Genomic DNA, 21,138 nt, shown 5'->3' on the forward strand with positions numbered 1-21,138 from the left:
TACTTATATCTGAAAACCACAATCTGCTGTGTTTTCTCCCAATTGATTCCAACAGCTGAAAACCACTGTCTGCCTTATTATAATGATGTAGATATTTTTCTTTGAAAAGTCAAGCAGTGGGCTGGCATTACAGCTTTTCCTATGTGGGGTCACAACCCCCATGACACTCAGGGAAGAACACGTTGGCAATGTCAAACACATCCTCTTTCCTGGCACATCATCAGTAGTTTCATAACATGACACATTTCTGTTCTTCTTAGATTCATATATTAGTTTCTTGAAGATATTTATTGGTTTTGTTTTTCTCAGTGTTTCTAATTCTATTATTTTCATTGTTGAAAGAAGAAACATATGCCCTCTTCAATAGATTCCTTCAATATTCCAGCACCTGAAAGACTTCATCTCTTGAATAGAATCTACTCCATTTTTCTATTGACATTTTCCTTACTGCTCAGGAATTTCTTGTTTACATTTGTCCTGATTATTACCAGGCTATCTAGAAAGTTATTATTTTAAAATTTATTTGCTTTGAACTCCTTACTTAACTCTCAAACAGGAGAGTTCCTTGACCTGTGAAGGGGTTGGCTTGTTTACTCAGCCCACAGCTCTCAACCAGTCATGGGAGTGAGATCAAGCAAGTGAGCATCTAGGAGTTGCCAGCAACCCCTAGAGGCCCAGAGGGTGTGTGTTACTTGCTGCTTTTTTAGTTTTGCCATCCACGGATGGCTGAAGTGTTAGCCCAGTGGAAGGTCAGTGTGACAGCCTCCTTCACCTGCATTTGGGACCTTGTCTGGCTTCCAGGAGGAATCAGGTCACAGGAACAAATTGAAGGTGGTAAATGTGTAGGATTTTTATTACCGATGAAAGTGGCTGTCAATGGGATGGGGAGCTGGAAAGTGGATGGAGTGGGAAGGTGGTCTTCCGCTGGAGTTTGGTTATTTCCAGCTGAAGTCCTCTCTAAGGTTCCACAGTCAAGCCATCCCTCTGAAATCAAGCTGCTTCTTCTCTTCCCTCCTTCTCTACCACTCTGCTGCTAGTGGAGCCTGGGGTTTTTGTGGGTTCAGGATGCAGGGCAGGGCAGGCCAGGGTGGTTTTGGAAAAGGCGACATGCGAGCAAGAAAACAGGAATGCATGTTCTCACTTTGGGCCATGGGTCCAGGCTTGAGGGTGGAGCCCTTACCAGGGACCCTGCCCTTTTCTACCCAGTATTTCCCTGCCTCCTGTCTGTATCAAATCCATCATTTTTAAAACTTCCACGCCTACATCTTGTGACTGCTAATTTTGTTTTGTGTAAACAGATCCTCATGTAACCTTCTCCAAAATGATATGTGAGAGATACATTTTCTGATTTCTTATGTTTCTCAAAACTGCTTTATTTTGCTATTTCTACTGATTGATTTCTTGGCTGGACATATGATTCTAAGTTAAAAATATTACTGCCTCAGAACTTTGAAGTAATTGTTACCTTTTTTAGTACCAAAGTTGCAGATTTAAAAAAATCTGCTGCATTTATGACATCTATTGATTAATATTTTTTCTTAGTATTCTCTGGATGCTTTTGGAATGTTATTTTTATACATGGTGTGCTGAAATTCCTCAACTATGTCAGTGATGCACCTTTGAATTATTATTTGTATATTGAGCTCAGCAATCAGTGGGCCCTGATATATCTACAGCTAGGTCACCAATCTTCAGCCCTGGAAGGTTGTTTCAGGTTATTTATTTAGTAGTATCGCTTTTTTTTTTTTTCTTAATGTTCCCCTTTTGAAATTCCTGTTGATTAGATATTGAGCAATCTGGACCTACTATTTACCTATTCATTTTGTTTTATAGGTTTTCTCTTTTTTGTATTTTCAGGTGTATGTTCCAGAAGAACACCTCAAATTTTCTTTTAATCTTCCTATAGATTTTCATTTTTAATTTGTTAACATAGTTTTAATTTCTAAAGTTTTACTTTTTCTGAGAGCTATGTTTTTTTATTCAGTCCTCTTCATGACTCTTGTTTTATAAGAGGCATCATCTAGAAATCTTCTGAAGACATTATGTGTTTTAAGATTGTCTTCTATCTGTGAATGATCTCTGTTTTTTCTTGGGGCCACATTTTTGTGTAATTGACTGTTTTTCTCCTTTCATGCTAATTTGCTTTATATGTCTAGTAATCTGGTTTTCCATTCAAATGAAGAAGTAAAGGATTAGATTACTTGAGTTGTTTGTCACATATCTCTTAAGTTGTTGGGTGGTAAGGCTAGAATTTTCAATTAAAATTTTTTTATTGAATAAGGACATTCAATAGGGTAGTACAGAAGCACAGCTTGTTAATTGGCAAACTCTCTTTCATACTCAAATGGTGCAGAACTGTCTTTAAAATGGAAGGCCCCACAGTTTCAGAATTAGAAGCACTTTACTTTGGAATAATAACACACATTCAAGCAAGGTTTATTCTATCTAGAATGTTCTTTCTAATTGTTTTGAGATGGACTTACAATTCAATCAAGTTCCTGTCCGCCACCCTCGTAACTTTCTTTTTACCGTCATGGAAAATGATGCCTCTTTGTATTTTGTCACATTTTCAGTCCTATTATTATCTGTGCTCATTCCAAGTAGAAAAATTTTCTGAGTTCAAGCTATCCAATTCAGGCTATCCTGTTTTTGTATCTGTCATCTGCTGTATTAGAATTTGAGAAATATATTCTATTTGAATTTTATCAATATGATTTCATCTTTTACTTTTATAAAATTTATAGAATTTCCCCCAATATGTGTGCCCTCCACCCATTTTTTTTTTTTTTACAGTTATGGGTTTATCCCCATTTTAATCATTTATGATTTCTATAGTCTTGGAGGTAAAATCTAGACTAACACATATGCGTAATCTGCCATATTTCTATGTAAGTATAAAGTATATATTATTCTTAATTATGAATTGGTATGAATAAGAACTTGAAAGTTGTTTATCAAAATAATTAAAACTGTAAATGTGGAACTTGCAATTTTATTTTAGCAATTTATACTAGATGTTAAAATTTTATTCATATATAGAGTTACATAGATGTTAAATGGAGGGTTATTATAAAAGTTACATCAGTAAAAAAGATTTAACAAAGGGAGAGTATGTCATTAAAATATGGCACATATAATTTTAAGCTACAGAACTTATTTTTATAGTTGTACTCAATATTCAAGCAGTAATTTTCAGTTCCTTCTACTTTATCATAAATATTATTTTTATAACATTATTTGATTACATTTACATTTCTTATTCATTTGGTTTATATTTAAATTGTAATTATTAACATAAGAATTTAAGACAGTGTAACAGAACAAATAAAATACAAGTATGGCTGGCCATAATAAATTTAAATATGCAAAGTTAATCTTACAGAGGCAGAGAGGATAGATACTAGCAGGAATGTGAGATACACTGATTTATAAAATGATGATCAAAGTTTGGTTCAACAATAAATAGAAGGTTAGACAAAAAATGATAACTTTTTGCATGAAATGAAACTTAAGCAACAATCTACCATGTGATTAATATTCAAAAATATACTATTATATATATAATTTAACCTGATATGACGTAAGTCTTAGAATAATTGCTTTAAAAGTAATGCACTAAAAAACAAAGAAAAAAGCAAAACAAACAAAAAACACTATGCTTCTAAAGAGCTCTTACATTGACCCTATTATTTTGGGCAATAGTTTACAGTTCATCAAAGGAATGTCTTCAATACAATACAATGATGCCCTATTTTATTTTTGGAGAAACTGTATCTCTTTGAGTGTAGTCTCACACATTCTGCTATTTCTCTCAAAATCAAACACTGTGTCAAGGGTTTCCAGGTTTGGAAGAGTTTTCTGGCTCAATACAATGCTCTGCCAGACCCAGACTTCTCTCATGGTTTTGTAAACTCAGTTTCTAAACCTAGAACCACAAGCCTAGATTTTTCCATTCTCTGTGGATGAGTTTTCATGTGATACACTTAGGTTTCTTTTTTTTGCTGATGGGCCTTAAATTGAAAGCACTCTAGTCTCCTCTACTTTCTTTAGCTTAGTATGTCACAAATGAGTAGAAGACTACACCTTTTGGATTCCTCAAGTCTCCAGTTTTCTTTTAAAACTTGATTCAGTACTTCTCCGGAGCTCAGTAAGAGGAAAACTTTCAATGTGTTGCCATTCCAGGATTTTGAGGTGAATTCCATATAGACTTTAATTGAGCCAGAATGTGAACAAGATGAAGAAATAAAAATTGTGTTTTCAGATATTCACTGCTTATGGGAATTTTATTTATTATATAATATGTGATTTCTGTGTTTTTCAGTTTGGGCTATTATAAGAACGTATTACACACCAGGTGGCTTACAAACAGAAGAAATTTTTCTAACAGTTTTAGAGGCTGGAAGGCTGGGATCAGGGTTCCAGTATGGTCAGGTTTTGGTGAGATCCCGCTTTCAGTTTACAAACTGTCAACTTTTTCTTGTATCCTCATATGGCAGAATGAGAGCAAGCTAGCTCTCTGGCCTCTTCATTTAAGGGCACCAGTCCTATTTGTGACCTAAACTGCTCCCAAAGGCCCCACCTTCAAACACCATCCCATTGGGGATGATATTTCAACGTTTAAATTTGTAGGGGACACATATATTTAGTCCCTAACAAGATATTATTTATTACATGGGATATATCTCATGTATTATGTATGATATATATATTATGTATGATATATAATGTGATTTTCCCATCCAACTTTTTATTGGAATAATTACATATACAAGCAAGATGAAATATTAGCCAAGAAAGAAAGAAATGGGACCCAGATAAAGTAAATCCAATAGAAACAACTTGTCAAGCTGTATCTGAAAAATACTAAAAGAATATCTAATAAAATAAAAATCATTATTAATTTTCACAAAGTTGCTACACAAGGACAATGTAAAACAATGAATTGAATTTCTACATACCATCCAGTTAATAAATAAAAATTGTAAAAGTCTATAATAATCACAGTAATAGTTATAGCAAATATCTAGAAATGGTGCTACATTTATGTATGTCTTCATAAAAAATTATGAAACAAATTGAGATAATTTAAAGAACTAAGAAAATGTACAAAGTGTGTTACAATCATAGATTTGAGGACAGTAATTTAAAGATGGAAATTCTCCTTAAACTTCTTCTTAAATTAAATACAAATTCAATCAAAATTGTCCCAACAATGTATTTCTATATATTTTGGTATTGATAGAAATTTGTAATTGTATTCTATATTTAAGTGGATATGCAAGTGGCTAACACAGCCAAGCAGTCTTTTAGGTGGGAAGACTTGCTCTACTCATAATGAAGCTATACTAAGACGATGTGGGAATAGTACAAGTACATAATAAGGAGCCTCCAGACAGAGTCTAATATACATAAACACTTGATTTATACATAAACGTAGCCCAGAATAACTGTAGACAAAGGTTTGAGGGAAAAGTAGAACTTGAACCATATGTCGAACCTACACAAAATTTCATGTCAATTTCATGTCAGTATATCTAACTGTGGAAATTGAAATAACAGATAATCTAGAAGATTATGTAGAAGTTAACCTCATTATCCTGGGTTAGGCAAAATTTCTTAAGGTGTTCTTAACCTAATGTTTCTCAAAGTTATTTCACTAGAAACTGTGTGTGTGTGTGTGTGTGTGTGTGCGCGCGTGCGTGCGTGTGTTTAACACATTAATATATTGGAAAAATATCTTTTTTCTGAGACCCTTTGGGAAAAGCTTACCTTCAGTTTTGTTTTCTTATCAAATTAGCACCGGATAATCACCAGAATTAAAGGACCGTGATTATCAAGTGAAAAACTTTACAAGGGCCGGGCGCGGTGGCTCAAGCCTGTAATCCCAGCACTTTGGGAGGCCGAGGCGGGCGGATCACAAGGTCAGGAGATCGAGACCATCCTGGCTAACACCGTGAAACCCCGTCTCTACTAAAAAAATACAAAAAAAACTAGCCAGGCGAGGTGGTGGCGCCTGTAGTCCCAGCTACTCGGGAGGCTGAGGCAGGAGAATGGCGGGAACCCGGGAGGCGGAGCTTGCAGTGAGCTGAGATCTGGCCACTGCGCTCCAGCCTGGGGCACAGAGCAAGACTCCGTCTCCAAAAAAAAAAAAAAGAAAAACTTTACAAGAACAGTTCAGGGTATAAAGCCTGACTCCAATCTGATAAAAACATCAAAGCAGGAAACTGCCAAGGAGATCATAAGATAATGAATTTTGGCTGCCCGTCAAGATTGATTTCTAGTGTAACAAGGTTAGCTGCAGTCAAGCATATACGGAGCAACTTATGTCATCGAGAAACATTAACCAGGGAATTGCATAAAATTTCGTTTAGCTTTTCTGGAAGATGTTAGTAGTAGAAAAACAGTGATTAAAAAGCGTATTTGCAGCGGCGGCTGGGAGCGGGCCCGGGGAGGCTGAGGGGTTCGGGGATTCAGAGGGAGGGAGACCTGCCTGGGGGGAACCAGAGGGATGCCCTGGCCTCCGCGGAGACCACAGCGGAGAAAGAAAGATCAGCTACAGAGTTGCGCCAAAGAAAAAAGCCAAAGTCTTCAGAAAATAAGGAATCTGCTAAAGAAGAGAAAAATCAATGACATTGCAATTCCTGAAAGAGCTCCAAAACGAGCTTGAACGGGGAATCATGTTTCAGAGTGACAGTGCCATTTATTAGACCTATCGTAAAGATATGGTAAAGGCACCTTCATTTGAAAGAGGTGTTTATGAACTGGCACACAATAACCGAACTGTATCTCTGAAGATTCTAAATGCAGTGCAGCAAATGTCTCTATATCCGGAACTTATTGCCAGGGTTTTATGTCAAACCACTGGTAGCAACGAGATTATTGAGCCAGTGTATTTCTATACTGGCGCTGTTTTTGGATTGCAAAGAATATATGTTACTGCATTATTTGTTACAAGTTGGCTTATGAGTGGAACATGGCTAGCAGGAGTGCTTACTGTTGCATGCCTCATCATAAGAGGGTAGTAAATACAACAAGAATGGAATACTCTATTCCTTGAAGAGAAAACTGGGCACTACCATATTTTGCATGCCAAGTTGTGCCCCTACAGGCTATTTGAAAAAGCAACTGAAATACTTATGGAGAGAGGTTTTACTACTTGTTGATAAGTGCTTCAACTTACATATTTATGATGATGTGGTGTATGGCCGCTATCTCCTGTTTCTTCAAGCAGTCTCTGTATTCCTGCTCGGTATCTTGCCACTGGAGCAAAGTGACAAGGTTTATGAAGTTTATAAAATCTACATATTTTCTCTCTTTCTGGAATTTTTACTGCAGTTTGGGAATCCAGCTGTGTTGGTATTTCCTTTGTTAAGTTTACTAGCAGCCTTAATGCTTGCTAAGTGCCTTCAGCTGAATGTGAAGAAAGAAACTTTTGTAGCTAAAACGATGAAACTGATTAATTTTTACTTGGTGTGTCCTCTGAGAGTGACATTGAATATTATAATGAAGATGTTTGTCCAGCACAAAGAACATGGGCACATGCTCAAATTCCTTGAAGCGAAATTTGGGCTAAATATGACTAAGAATTTTACAGTAATTTGGCTCCTCTGTCAAGAATCCTGGCAGGCACCTTCTCAAGACATTTTTTTTATTTTTATTTTTTGCAATTGACACTCTTCTTTATTACCTTTCTATATCCCAGTGTTAATTATTTGTTTTCTTTCTATACTGCAAGTTATTTTTAGGAGAATTAATACTAAGTTCCTGACAGAAACTGTTATTCTTGACGATGGATGAATTGGAGAAAGGCCAGAAATAATTTATCATCTAATTCATACTATTTTATTGGGTTCTCTTGTGATGGTTATAGAAGGCTTGAAGTACATCTGGATTCCTTATGTGTGCGTGTTAGCAGCATTTGGTGTATGTTTTCCTTAACTTTGTATGACACTTTTCAAGTGGCTTCAATTAAGAACCATACACCCAATATTGTTGGTGGTTTGCAAAGAAGGTGACACGCTAACCTCCTCAAAATATGGGTGATTTTGTCATGAGGTCAAAATTAACTTTCTCCATATGTGAATTACTTCACTAGAGTTTACTGGATCAGATCCTACTTTGTATATAAAATCAACCCTGTGATATCCTTCCAATTTTGAAGAAATAACAGAGCCTTCATTTCAAAGACTACCCGAAGTAGAATGCAGTTTTCTTCCACCTACTCAGTGTCTTTTGCAGATTGGAGTATGGACATTTGAAATATTGCTACTTCTTTCCCCCTCCTGCTCTTAACTGGATCCAGAGTTCTGTGGGAAATAGAAGATCAAGCAGTACTGTCCTTTGATAAAATGTCGTATCTACCATTCTGCAATATTCCAAACAGGTGTCTTCCTTCCTACTGAGAGGTGAAGCCAGCTGGACTTCCTGGGTGGAGTGGGAACTTGGAGAACTTTTCTGCATAGCTAGAGGATTGTAAACACACCAATCAGTGCTCTGTAAAAACGCACCAATCAGCGCTCTGTGTCTAGCTAAAGGATTGTAAATGCACCAATCAGCACTCTGTAAAATGGACCAATCAGCAGGACATGGGCAGGGACAAATAAGGGAATAAAAGCTGGCCACCCCAGCCAGTAGAAGCAACCCACTTGGGTCCCCTTCCACACTGTGGAAGCTTTGTTCTTTCGCTCTTCACAATAAATCTTGCTGCTGCTAACTCTTTGGGTCCATGCCACCTTTAAGAGCTGTAACACTCACCGCGAAGGTCCGCAGCTTCATTCTTGAAGTCAGCGAGACCAAGAACCCACTGGAAGGAACAAACTCTGGACACACTACTACATGATCTTTCATGCTTTTACTGATTGCAATATTTTCCCTGTAAAATCTTCATTCCTTTATAATATTGATCTTTAATTTGAATATGTTCAGGGTCAGAATATATTTCTCAAACATGACATTCAACAAATATGTAATGTGACATAATTGTTTACTAGAAGGAATTATTTCTACCTTTAAACAAATTTCTGAAAGTGTTTCATGATTTATAACAGCTGAAGTTTTACAATAAAAAGTTAAATGTTAGCTGAAAATATGTGGGATTAAAATTAAAATGGAAATTATATAAAGGTAAGTGATTTTTAAGGATATACATAAAGATATATCCAGAATTTTCATGATAATGTTCTCATCATCTGCTGCTTATATAAGTGAACACTTTCTTCATAATACAAAGTGCACAACATTATTGTATTTTATTTTTTATGACTATCTAGTAAGTGATTAGTTTTTTCACTTATGCCTATTAATTTGATACTAATTTGATCATGATAAAACAATAACTGTTACCTGTAATATATTTTTAAATGGACATTTAAAAGAATGCTGTTCAGGTTTTTAGAAAAATATTGATATTGGGTATACAATTTATTCATGGTTTCTACTGAAGTATTAAGTAAAACATTAAATCTTTATCAGAATAAAAATATGTGCCCTAAAATGAGCAACAATTTCTGGAGCTACATGCAGATGCAGTTAAATATACCTCTGTATACAGATGTATTTATTATAAAACACGAGTGATGTTATTTATGAAACTGATGCAGTCTTCGACATTAAGAAAAAATGACGATTATAATAAAATTTACAACATGGTTTCACAATTTAAATTCTATGTTCCTTTAAGTTAAATATTTTTATATTTTTAATCATCTATTAAGAGAAACTTTAAAATAATTAATCCGGCCTTATTAAGAGATTCAGGATAGATGCAGCCTATGGATGTATCATTTTAATAAACTGGGATACGTTTTTAGTTTTTCCTTGTGCTTCTGCTCAGTGAACAGATTTTCAAAACTTTCACCTGTTAGAGTGCTGCACAAATGGCATTTTCAGTACTTTATTACCTTAGAAGGGAACATTATTGTCTTTATTTTCTGTTATGTATATATTATAAAAGCACATGCATTCTTAGACTAACTCTAGGACGCTTTGCTCTTTTGGAACTTAAGAATTGTTTGGGCTGGGTGTTGTGGCTCACACCTATAATCCCAGCACTTTGGGAGGCCAAGGCGGGCAGATCACAACGTCAGAGTTCGAGAGCAGCATGGCCAACATGGCGAGACTCCCGTCTCTACTAAAAATACAAAAATTAACTGAAGCTGGTGGCGGATGCCTGTAGTCCCAGCTACTCGTGAGGTTGAGGCAGGAGAATTGCTTGTGCACGTGAGGTGAAGGTTGCAGTGAGCTAAGATCACGCCATTGCATTCCAACCTGGGTGACAGCGAGACTCCGTCTAAAAAAAAAAAGGAAGAATTGTTTGATGGTGATGTCATATATCTCACAGATTAGTTTCAGTCATTCTCTTTTCACTCTTAGACATAATTTTTTTAACTATATTAAGATAGCTGCAGACAATGTGCTTCAGTTTGACTCTGTACATCTGAGCAGTGGGTCACTAGTATTTCACTTCAAGTCTTCCGAAAATATTATAGTTATTTAAGCACACAGTGAATAGTCACATGGTGGTCACCTGAGGATGTAAAACAATATAATTTAAAAGTCATCTTCCATCTTTTGAAGGGGAAATAGAACACCCTACTTTATGTTTAGTGTGAAATATTTAATTGAATTTTTATTGACTCACATAATGAAAACGTGCTGAATTAGGTTTGGTGGTTGAGTTTTTTTGACATATTAGTAAGCTGCTTTTACTTCTTTTTGTCAATTTGTTTCTTAAATAAAATTGATCTGAAAAAAAGTTTAAAAATAAGATATATTTGCATAATTTATGCATATGTTGTTAAAAATATTCTAGGATTAAATGTATGCATATGTTATTAAAAATATTCCATGTTCACCCTTCTAACAGCAACAACACAGCAAATGTTGCAGCCTAAGCATTAGACATAGAGCACTACAGCCAAATGGCTCAGACCAGAGGCTAGAGATAGCTTAGAGGCATCTTTCCTGCCTAGCTGACTGGGCTCCCTGAAGGAACCATTCAGACTCGCCCACAAACTTAACGTGACCCATTCACTATTCTGATGCACATTGCAAGATCTCTATCTCCCCCTGTCCCTATCCTCCTCCCTCTCCCTTTGTCTACCTAACTCCTCTTTCCTTCCTCATGTGATCCAAGGTTGGAGGACTGCCCACCCAACTCACTGCATCTTCCCTGCCAATGACCTGTAAATAATAAATCTTTGAACGTGATTCCTGACATGGTGGTGTGTTGAATTTGTGCCTTCCATCTGCAGAACCAGGGGCTACCCTAGCCTCAGTTTTCCCTGCTGTGCTAGGGGTGACACATGATTGGGTTTCCAGCACCAGAGCTGTGGTCAGATACGAGCCACAAGGGGTCTGCTGGTATAAGCAAGTTTCTCACGTGAAGGACCACCTGGTCACTCGTTGGACAGCTGGGCATTAGGCCATCCACCAGGTAAAGGAAGCATATTGTGAAAAACACTCTGTAAACACCCACAGCCAGCAGCTATTCATAGCAGAATTGCTAGCCATGTTGTACTAAAAGCTCAGTTTAGCTGGGGTCTCTCAAAGTAATCCTATTTAAAATAGGTTACATGAAAGGCATTTTCATACCAGCCTCTATGTCTAGATCCATCCCTTATTTTTTCTAAAATATTCTTAACTTTTCTAAGCCTCACATATCTATTTTATAAACTGAGGATAATGCTAACTGCCTTTAATTAAATGATAGAGATGTGGATTATCTTACTGAAGCTATGTCCTTTAAATTAACATTACATGGTAACAAAGGAACACAACAGCCAGAGTCATGACTTAAATTTGCAAGCACAATGGGCATTCCCTCTATAGAGAGACTGGCACATGAAACGATCTATCATGGATCCCATTCAAGGAGAAGTAGCCAATCTTTCATGGTACAAATTGTTCACTTGATGTAGGTACTGAAACATTCCATTGACTAGAGGATTCTCGTAGTCATGTGACACAGACAGACTTCTCATGGGGAAGGACTGGTTCATCTCCACTGGGGCTAATGAAAGGGTTAGCCTGTGTGTCTCTCAGTCATCACCCAGTCATGGGGTTCTGGGGGCGCATGCTTCCCATCTCTGTAATACCCAATTTCCTACACTAGGCCTTTTCCATCCCTGGATTACATGTGGTTCATCTGTGTTCCCTTCAATTTCTCCTGCCATTCATTTGATCACATTTTAATATAACACACTTGAAGGGTAGATATAGTTATCATAATATGCTTGAAAGATAAAATATTCTCATGGATTTTATTAATTGCTTTGATGTTAATAATTGTTAGAAACTTTATAAGTATGTGAACATCCCTAAACTAATGCACACTAAAAATGTCGTAATAGCCAAATTCTTTAGCATTTATGATGTGCCAGATATTGTGCTAAGTGGTTTACATGTATAATCTCACTGAATCCAATTTTGGGTAGTGTTACAATCATCCTTATTCAAATAACGAAAATATGAAGCCCATAGAAATTGAATATGCGACCCAGAGTCGCACAACTTTTAAATAAAGCCAGGCTTTAAACTAAGATTTGTTGAAATCTAAATTTCGAAATTGTTGTGCTTGACCATTAGATCATGCAGTAACCTGTATACCACACAGTGAACAATGGGATTTCCAAAACTATGAGGTAAAATCAGTATGTGCAAGACATTTACTTTAGAAAACCACAAACTGTTATTCATATGATGCCATCATCATATCATTAATTTGCTGGAAAAAACTAATTTCAAATTTGTATTCAAATTCTATTTCAAAACAATTGTAGAGTCTATTAATAAAACAATATAACCAATAAATAAAAAATAAAAAGGTTTGGATCATAAGCTCAGTTATTTATCACTATATGAATTGGGACAGCTTGATGAATCTATTATATTTTTAAAATGTTGCAAGATGCTTGAAATATTATGCATAGAATTTGAAGTTTGTATGTACAAGTATCTCTTACTTTAACATTAAAGGCATATTAGTTAATAGAAATATTGCCTGAGATTGTAAATATTGCTTTAAATACAGGGTATGAAAATTGTTAACAATATTTAATAAAGGATTAAATGTACCTGCTATACTTTAGAAAGCTGCTGCTATATTTATGACTTCTATGAAGGTCACTCCATGTTTAGCAGCACCGTTTCACCTGACAAGGAAGGTTCTGCCTTAGGCTCACTGAGAACTGCCTACTACTGTTGTCAATTTAACAAAATGTCACTATTATGCTTTCAAGAAAGCTTGTATTTTGTATAGTAAACAGATCAAAATATGGAGAGATAATAGATCATAATTTTAATAGAATCTGTTTTAAGAACATGATATAAGAATGTATGCTTAAAATCTCTTATGTTCATATCTATGTAATTCAAAGAAATTAACAAAACATGCATATGTCAATATTCTTACTAAGTTACAATCTTCTTGCTATTAAAAGTAGATTTTGCATTAATGCTTGCAAGGCAAATTTCTATTAACCAAGACCACATCTATCATTTTCTAAGACATTTTTTAGAGAAGAAGTATAATCACTATCATTGGTGTGTGTGTGTGTGTGTGTGTGTGTGTGTAAATGTCATAAAATCCTGTGTATATTTTTGGTGACTATCGAAGTTTGAACATGTTGAGATTCAGTTTCTTTAATGCTAGTGATTTAAGGGATTGTAGATGTTGCTGAGTCATAAAAAGTAGTGGACTAGAGCCTACTAACAAAAAAACACTACCAGGATGTAAATTAGATCCTTTGTAAAGGGCATTATTGCTACAAATATCCAAAATGGATTTAAAATTATAGGAATAATAGTGCATCACTTGATTCTCAGAAACATAAGACATTTCTAAAGACATCTAAAAATTTCCTTCCTCAGTTCTCTAACTTGTTAAAAAAATGTGTTACTTTATGGAATCTGTCTAATAGAACTATATCTTAAAACATTATGATTTCCTATATTTAATCCGTCATTTGGAAAACTCAAACAAGCATAATTGAGGAATCATTAGTTTGTTTGAATAACATATATATCCATGCTATGAAATTATAGCAGTATTGAAGGCCATAATATAATTAAGATTCTGACATATATTGGAGATATATTAGAAAATATTTTATTTAACCATTTTCTATCAAGGAACCAAAAGAAACATTTTAAAACAGACATTTTTACTAGTAAAAGATTTGACAGGTTTTTAGTCAAATGAAAATTCACAAAAGATTTTAAGTGCTTACTATGTTTCAGTAACATGGAAGAATATAGGTAAGACATATGCTCTTATATCAAGGAATTTATAGTCTGTCAAGATAAAGAGTAGGGTGGAGCAAGTTACAAGGAAGGTACCTAAAGCAGAATGTTATCACAGACTAAATGATAACAACTAACCCGGACCAAGCAGAAGGAGGTTAGGATGGATTTTAGGAATATCAGTATGTTATCATAAACTTATACAGCTGGATGCACCAATCATCTGCTGTCCTGATGTGGTCTTTTTTTTTTTTTTTTTCTAGAGAATATAAACACAGCACCTTGTACCTTGTAGTTAACTAATCATCCAGTGAATGCTTTTAACTCTGCACCTGTTAATACAGACCAAACCAGACCCATTTGATTTCACTTAGACAGAAAAAGAAAAAAGGTGTCATTCACTTTCCTGAAAGATATATCAACCCTCCAGCTGTCTCTCAAAATGTAAGGAGTAGGGATCTGTATAATTGTATTCTTTCAGAAGACATCATGCTAGTTCCCTCTATTAATGGTAGCATTCTTAGTGGACGCTGTAAGCAGGATGTATTGAATATCTTAGAAGCCTTGGTAAGATACTTGTATGCCTGAAAATGAAAAATAGAACCCCATAAAAATTCAATGTCTGACCTTTTGTTTAAGTTTCAAGGTTTTCTTCAGTCTGAGCCATGAAAACATATCTGCTCCAAGGTAAATGGAAAGAGGCTATATCTGAAATCTACAACCTAGAAAATAGTATGGTGCCTTTTGGGGCTCTTTGAAGTCTAGAGGCAACATATAACAGTTTTAGGTATGCCACTGCAACATATTTACCAAGAAACTCTGAAGCTCACTGTTTTGACCTGGCCCAGAACACAAGGCTCTAGAATTCTAGAGTGCAAGGCAAAGTTGCACTGCCACTGGGCCATATGAACCAGGAGATTTAGTGGTACTTGAAGAGTCTGTGGCAGTTGGTGTTTTATGGAAAAGTTCCCCTTTAGGAAAACTACAGCATACACTCTTACGATGTGGAAGTAAGCCACTCCATATTCTTAAGGTAACTTTTATTTGTTTGACATACAAACAACAGCAGAAAAGTAATTTCTGGCTTGGTACTAGGTCCTACTAGCAGTAGAAAATTTGATTGGGATTGCCAACATACCACGCAAATCTGAGCTGCCTGTCATGACCTAGCTGTTATCTGACCACAGAAGCCATATATTTTGGCATTTGCAATACTATTCATCGTCAAGTACAGGAAGTATATAATATTGGGCTTGAAAGGGCCTGAAAACACAATTAAGTTACATAAGAAAGAGGCTCAGACCTCAATACATCTACTTTTATTTTTAAATTTAATTTTAGTTTTCATTAACAAATAATAATTGCATATATTTATGGGGTACAATGTGATATTATGATACATGTATACATTGTGGAATGATTAAATCAAGCTAATTAACATATCTATTGCCTCACATACTTATGTCTTTGTGGTGAGAACATGTAAAGTCTACTCTTTTTGCAATTTTGAAATATACAATAAATTAACTATAGTCACTATGTTGCACAATAGATCATTATAACTTATTCTTCTGTTTAACTGAAACTTTGTACCCTTTGAGTAACACCATATTTTCCCCTGTCCATTCTGCCACTAGTGTTTGGTAACAATCATTCTGCTCTCTGTTTTTATGAGTTTGACAGTTTTGGGTTGCACATATAGGTGAGACCATGCAGTGTCTGTCTTTCTGTGCCTGGCTTATTTCACTTCACATAATGTCTCGTGAATTCATCCGTGCTGTTGCAAGTGACAAATGTCTTTCTTTATAAAGGCTTTCCATTGTGTATATCTACCCCATTCTCTTTATCCGTTCATCCACTGATGGACACATAAGTTGTTTCCATATCTTGGACATTGTAAACAATGTTCCAATGAACGTGGGAGTCAAATATTTCTTCAAGATACTGATTTCCTTTCCTTTAGATGTATATTCAGAATATATATCTGGATCATATAGTAATTCTATTTTTAGTTTTTTTGCAGAAACCATAATGTTTTCCAAAATTGATATACTAGTTTATATTCCCACCAACTTTACACAGAGTTCCTTTTTCTCCACACCCTTGATAACACTTGTTACCTTTTATCTTTTTGATGACAGCAGTTCTAACAGGAGTGGGGTGATAACTTATTGTTGTTTTAATATCTCCCTGATTATTAGTGATAATTATTGAGCATTTTCTTCATATACTTGAGAGCCAGTTGTATGTCTTCTTTCGATAAATCTCTCTAGGTGATTTGCCTGTTTTTTAGTAGGATTGTTTGTTTTCTTGCTGTTGAGTTGTTTGAGTTAATTACACAGTGTGGATATTAGCCTCTCATCAGATACAGTATTTGAAATATTTTCTCCTAATGTGTAGATGATTTCTTCTAATAGTTAATTGTCATTTGGTGTGCAGAATGTTTTTAGTTTGATGCAATCCTATTTTTCTATTTTTGCCTGTGCTTGCTTTTGTTGCCCCCCAAAAGCATGGTCATATCCAAAGAATTATACACATGTCCACATTTAAAGCATTAATTCCTCTCCACAAACCCACACTTAAGGCTTTTGAAATTTCCCATGACAAATTGTCTCAGGAAAAAGAAATGTATATTTGGTTTATAAATGGCTCTACATCTTATGCTGGTGTATTAGAGTTATCCAGAGAAACAGAACCAATAGGATATATAAATCTAGAGTGAGATTTATTATAAAGAATTGGCTTACACATATATTCAGGTTGAAAAGTCCCACCATCTGCCTTATACAAGCTGGAGAACCAGGAAAACCGGGGATGTAAATTCAAAGTTCAGTTTAAATTGAGGAGCAGAAGCGTCAACAGTGTAAGTTCCAGTTCAACGACAGAAGAAGACCTTTGTCTTAGCTCAAGAAGCCAGGTAAAGACAGAAAATTCAACCTTCTTCCACCTTTTTGTTCTATTCAAGTCCTCAATGCATTGGCTGATGCTCACCCAGTGCAATCTACTTTACTCATTCACAAGTTCAAGTGCTGCTCTCTTCCATGAACACCCTCACAGACACATCCAGAAATAATGTGGTATAACCAGGTCTCTAGGAATTCTATGGCCCAGTAAAGGTGACAAATAAAGTTCACCATCATAGCTAGGAACACCTAAAAGTAGATGACTGTAGTATGATGTTCTTGCTCAGGCATGATGCAGAATAATGGTGAAAGAAAATCTTCCAATGGGAAGAACTCACAAGAGTACATCTAGTTGTTTAGTTTGCTTGGAAAAGAGGTGGATAAATGTCAGATTAATGTTGATTTATGAGCAATGGCTAATTATTTGGCTGGATGGTGAAGGACTTAGAAGGAAAAATATTGGAAAATTGGTTACCAAGAGGCCTGGGAGGATGTCAAAGACTTCACAAAATGGACACAAAAGCAAAAGGGTATTTTCATCTTTTGTAAATGTCCGCCAAATGGCAACTACTACAGATCAGGCTCTTGGTAATCATACAGAAACGATGGCCCTTTATACAGAAGGTCAGCAGACCTTCCTGCCCAGCCATGCTAATCATTGCTGAAAGGGCTGATGAACCAAGTGACTGCGGAAGTAGCTATGGAAGCAGGCTTGAACTCAACAGTGTGGATTATGTGCTATAGCTATTGGTGAATTCCCAACACGTCAACAACATAAAGTGACACTGAGCCACCAATATGATAATGTTTCCCAAGTGAACAAGCCAGCACCTGGTGACAATTTGATTGTATTGGGCCACCCATCACAGAAGAGGAAACAATTTACTCTTCTTGGGATAAAGGATTATTCTGGAAATGGATTTGTCTTCATTGCCAACAGTGATCCTGCCAAAACACCATTCATGATTTTGGAGATTGCATTACTCACTCTCAGAAAATTTTCCACTGCATTTCTTCTGAACAAGGGAATTATTTTAAAGCAAATGAACTGTAACAATAGGTCTTTGCCAATGGAATTCATAGTTCCTACCATATACCCCGGCCCTGCCTAATTGAACAGTGGAATGCACTACTGGCCTGAGAGAGTCGAGGAAGGGGTTCAGAAGACACTTAGAACACCTTTCAGGTATCAGGTTATATCCTAGATGCAGAAGTTAAGTTCCAGACCTTATATACCAAAGACACTTCTATTTCTCCCATAGCTACACTTCATGGGTCCAGGATCTAAGGAATGGAAGTAGAAGGTTTTCTTTTATTGCTATACCTAATGAACTACAACCGTGGCTTCTAAATAGTTTAGAAGTCTTACCTGACTAAGGAGAAATGTTCTTACTAGGGATATGACAGGGACAATGTCAGAGGGAAGATAAGAACTATATTTCTCAGAATATCTTATCCTTAACGTTAGAGTTTGCCAACAAGAAAAAATTGCATGAGACTCTAAAGGCAGTGAAAAGCCAAATCCACAGTTTTCTGGAGGTGATTCTACCCAGATAAGGATATTTATTGATTACAAGTTCTTTCATTACCCGTTTTACTCATTTTTGTCAAAATCCAGTATTCAATATACTGTGACATTTTATTTGATTGTATCTTGATATTTCAGTTTTTTTACAGTTTACTGACTTGTTTCATTGAACTATTATAATAAAGAATTATGAGATCTCATCTTATTATTCCTTATTTTCAATAACTTTACTGGGTATTTAAAAATCTTACCAATCCCTCACAATAATAACAGGTCAACATCTCAAATTATAATCTTCCATTCAAAACTTTTCCCTGTGTGCAATAGCATCAATAGTCTATTAACATCTTAAATACTGTAAGAGTCCAGTTCAAACCCTCCCTCTTTCATGAAAACTTTTCTTACCATTATTTTTCTCTTGACCTGTAATTCCCCAGCCCACAGCCTATGTCACACAATACACTGGCTACATTTTTCCTGAAACATATTCAGCATATATTGTGCTATTGAAATGCTACCTGTATCAAATGTTGCTGGTGAGACTTGACAGAGAGAAAATGGGGTCCAATATGCCCCTCTGAAAACTTCTTACAATCTATCCTATTTCACCATTAATACATGTATTAGGAAAAAACCAAAGGTTGGTTTTCAGGTAGACTATTTGGTCATCTTCAGAGATATTAAACAAGAAGTGAGTCACTCAGCTCAGGAAAGTCAGGCTACTCCATAGGAAGTTAGGTCACTAAACACAAAAGTAAGAGGTACAGAGTCCTGGTAGTACTCTGACAATTCCCCTTCCATTGCACTGTGAAGCATCTGATTGAATCCAGAAAGAGATATTATCTAAATTAAAAGCATATGCAATATATTCCCTGGAGGTCCAGGATGCCTCTCCTATGTGGCAGCTGCTAGAGCTGTGTCTTACACACCAGCAACATCTGCTGAGAGTGAAATGGAGTGATGTAAAAGACCCATAACATCACCTCTCTTAATTTTGCCTCAGGCTGCATGTCAACATTTATCTGTTTGTAAGTGGTAATGATTGAAGGATTTATGGTAAGAATTTCAACATCACTTTATAGTCTTCTGTGGAGGTAGAAATCTAAGAAGAGAATTTTTGATAAACTAGTCCATCCTTGAGGAGTGATATTTCATTTCTATTTATTGCAAATATGCGGTTTTCAGAATGAAATAAAATTCAGCCCAGGAGCAGAGAGCAATGAAAAGAAACAGCAGGCTGTGGTTAGAAAAGAAAGCTTAAAAACAGTGTGGACAATTCCTTTTTCTGGTTTTAGCAGCTTGTATTTGCTCATTTCTCCAAACCCTTTTCAGACCTGGCAGGTAAGCGTGAGACTGAAGATTGCACAGCAAAAAAAATTACCTCCATGGTTACCAAATATCACTGAGAATAAAAGTGTTGTTCTGATTGTTAATGGAGCCCAAAGTACCCCCAAAAGAGGCTTTGAGGAAAGTTGATCTGAAAAGGAAAGAGATACCCAGTCCTTATCCCAACTTGACTCTTCAATAAATTTTCTACTTCCCGTGGACAAAACTTCACTTTTGTGACATGACAAACAAAATCTTATGATGAAAAGCCAGGACCAAAAGAGTGCCTCTGCCAATGATTTTTAGGACAAAAATTAAAAAAGAAAAAGAAAAGAAAAGAAAACCTAACCTAGCAGTTAGTCGTGAAGGCTAAACTGGATTTTGTTGCAGTTTCAGCTCTACTACAGAGAAGATCTTACTGAGAGTCATTTGATAAAGTTGCTTTAAAAATGCCATCAACTCTGACATACATATAATCCAGCCCTAGCTGGAGACATTTTGCTATTTATTCCAATAACAACTAGATGCACATAACTAATTAGCTAAAAATACTTATTTTTCCATATTCGTAACCACTACATTAGGTGAAAAGGATAAAAACTTTGCCTTGGAATCTTATAGAATGTAGTATAGAGTTACAAGTTTGGGATTTAAACCAAAGTCTCAAAAATGGCTGTAATAAATCATGCTGCTGTAAAGACACATGCACAGGTATGTTTATTGCGGCACTATTCACAATAGCAAAGACTTGGAATCAACCCAGTTGTCCATCAGTGACAGACTGGATTAAGAAAATGTGGCACATATACACCATGGAATACTATGCAGCCATAAAAAAGGATGAGTTCGTGTCCTTTGTAGGGACATGGATGCAGCTGGAAACCATCATTCTCAGCAAACTATCGCAAGAACAGAAAACCAAACACCGCATGTTCTCACTCATAGGTGGGAATTGAACAATGAGATCACCTGGACACAGGAAGGGGAACAACACACACTGGGGCCTGTTGTGGGGAGGGGGGAGGGGGGAGGGATAGCATTAGGAGATATATCTAATGTAAATGATGAGTTAATGGGTGCAGCACACCAACATGGCACATGTATACATATGTAACAAACTTGCACGTTGTGTACATGTAC

The 21,138-nt window shown here is 36.0% G+C and overlaps 1 pseudogene; it reads left to right on the plus strand.

Moving 5' to 3' along the window:
* The first annotated feature begins 722 nt into the window (after window positions 1–722).
* LOC135969974 (probable C-mannosyltransferase DPY19L4 pseudogene) lies at window positions 723–8,043 on the plus strand (annotated as a pseudogene).
* The last annotated feature ends 13,095 nt before the right edge of the window (window positions 8,044–21,138 follow it).

Source organism: Macaca fascicularis, chromosome 3 (assembly GCF_037993035.2).
Source record: "Macaca fascicularis isolate 582-1 chromosome 3, T2T-MFA8v1.1".
Classification (NCBI taxonomy): Eukaryota; Metazoa; Chordata; class Mammalia; order Primates; family Cercopithecidae; genus Macaca; species Macaca fascicularis.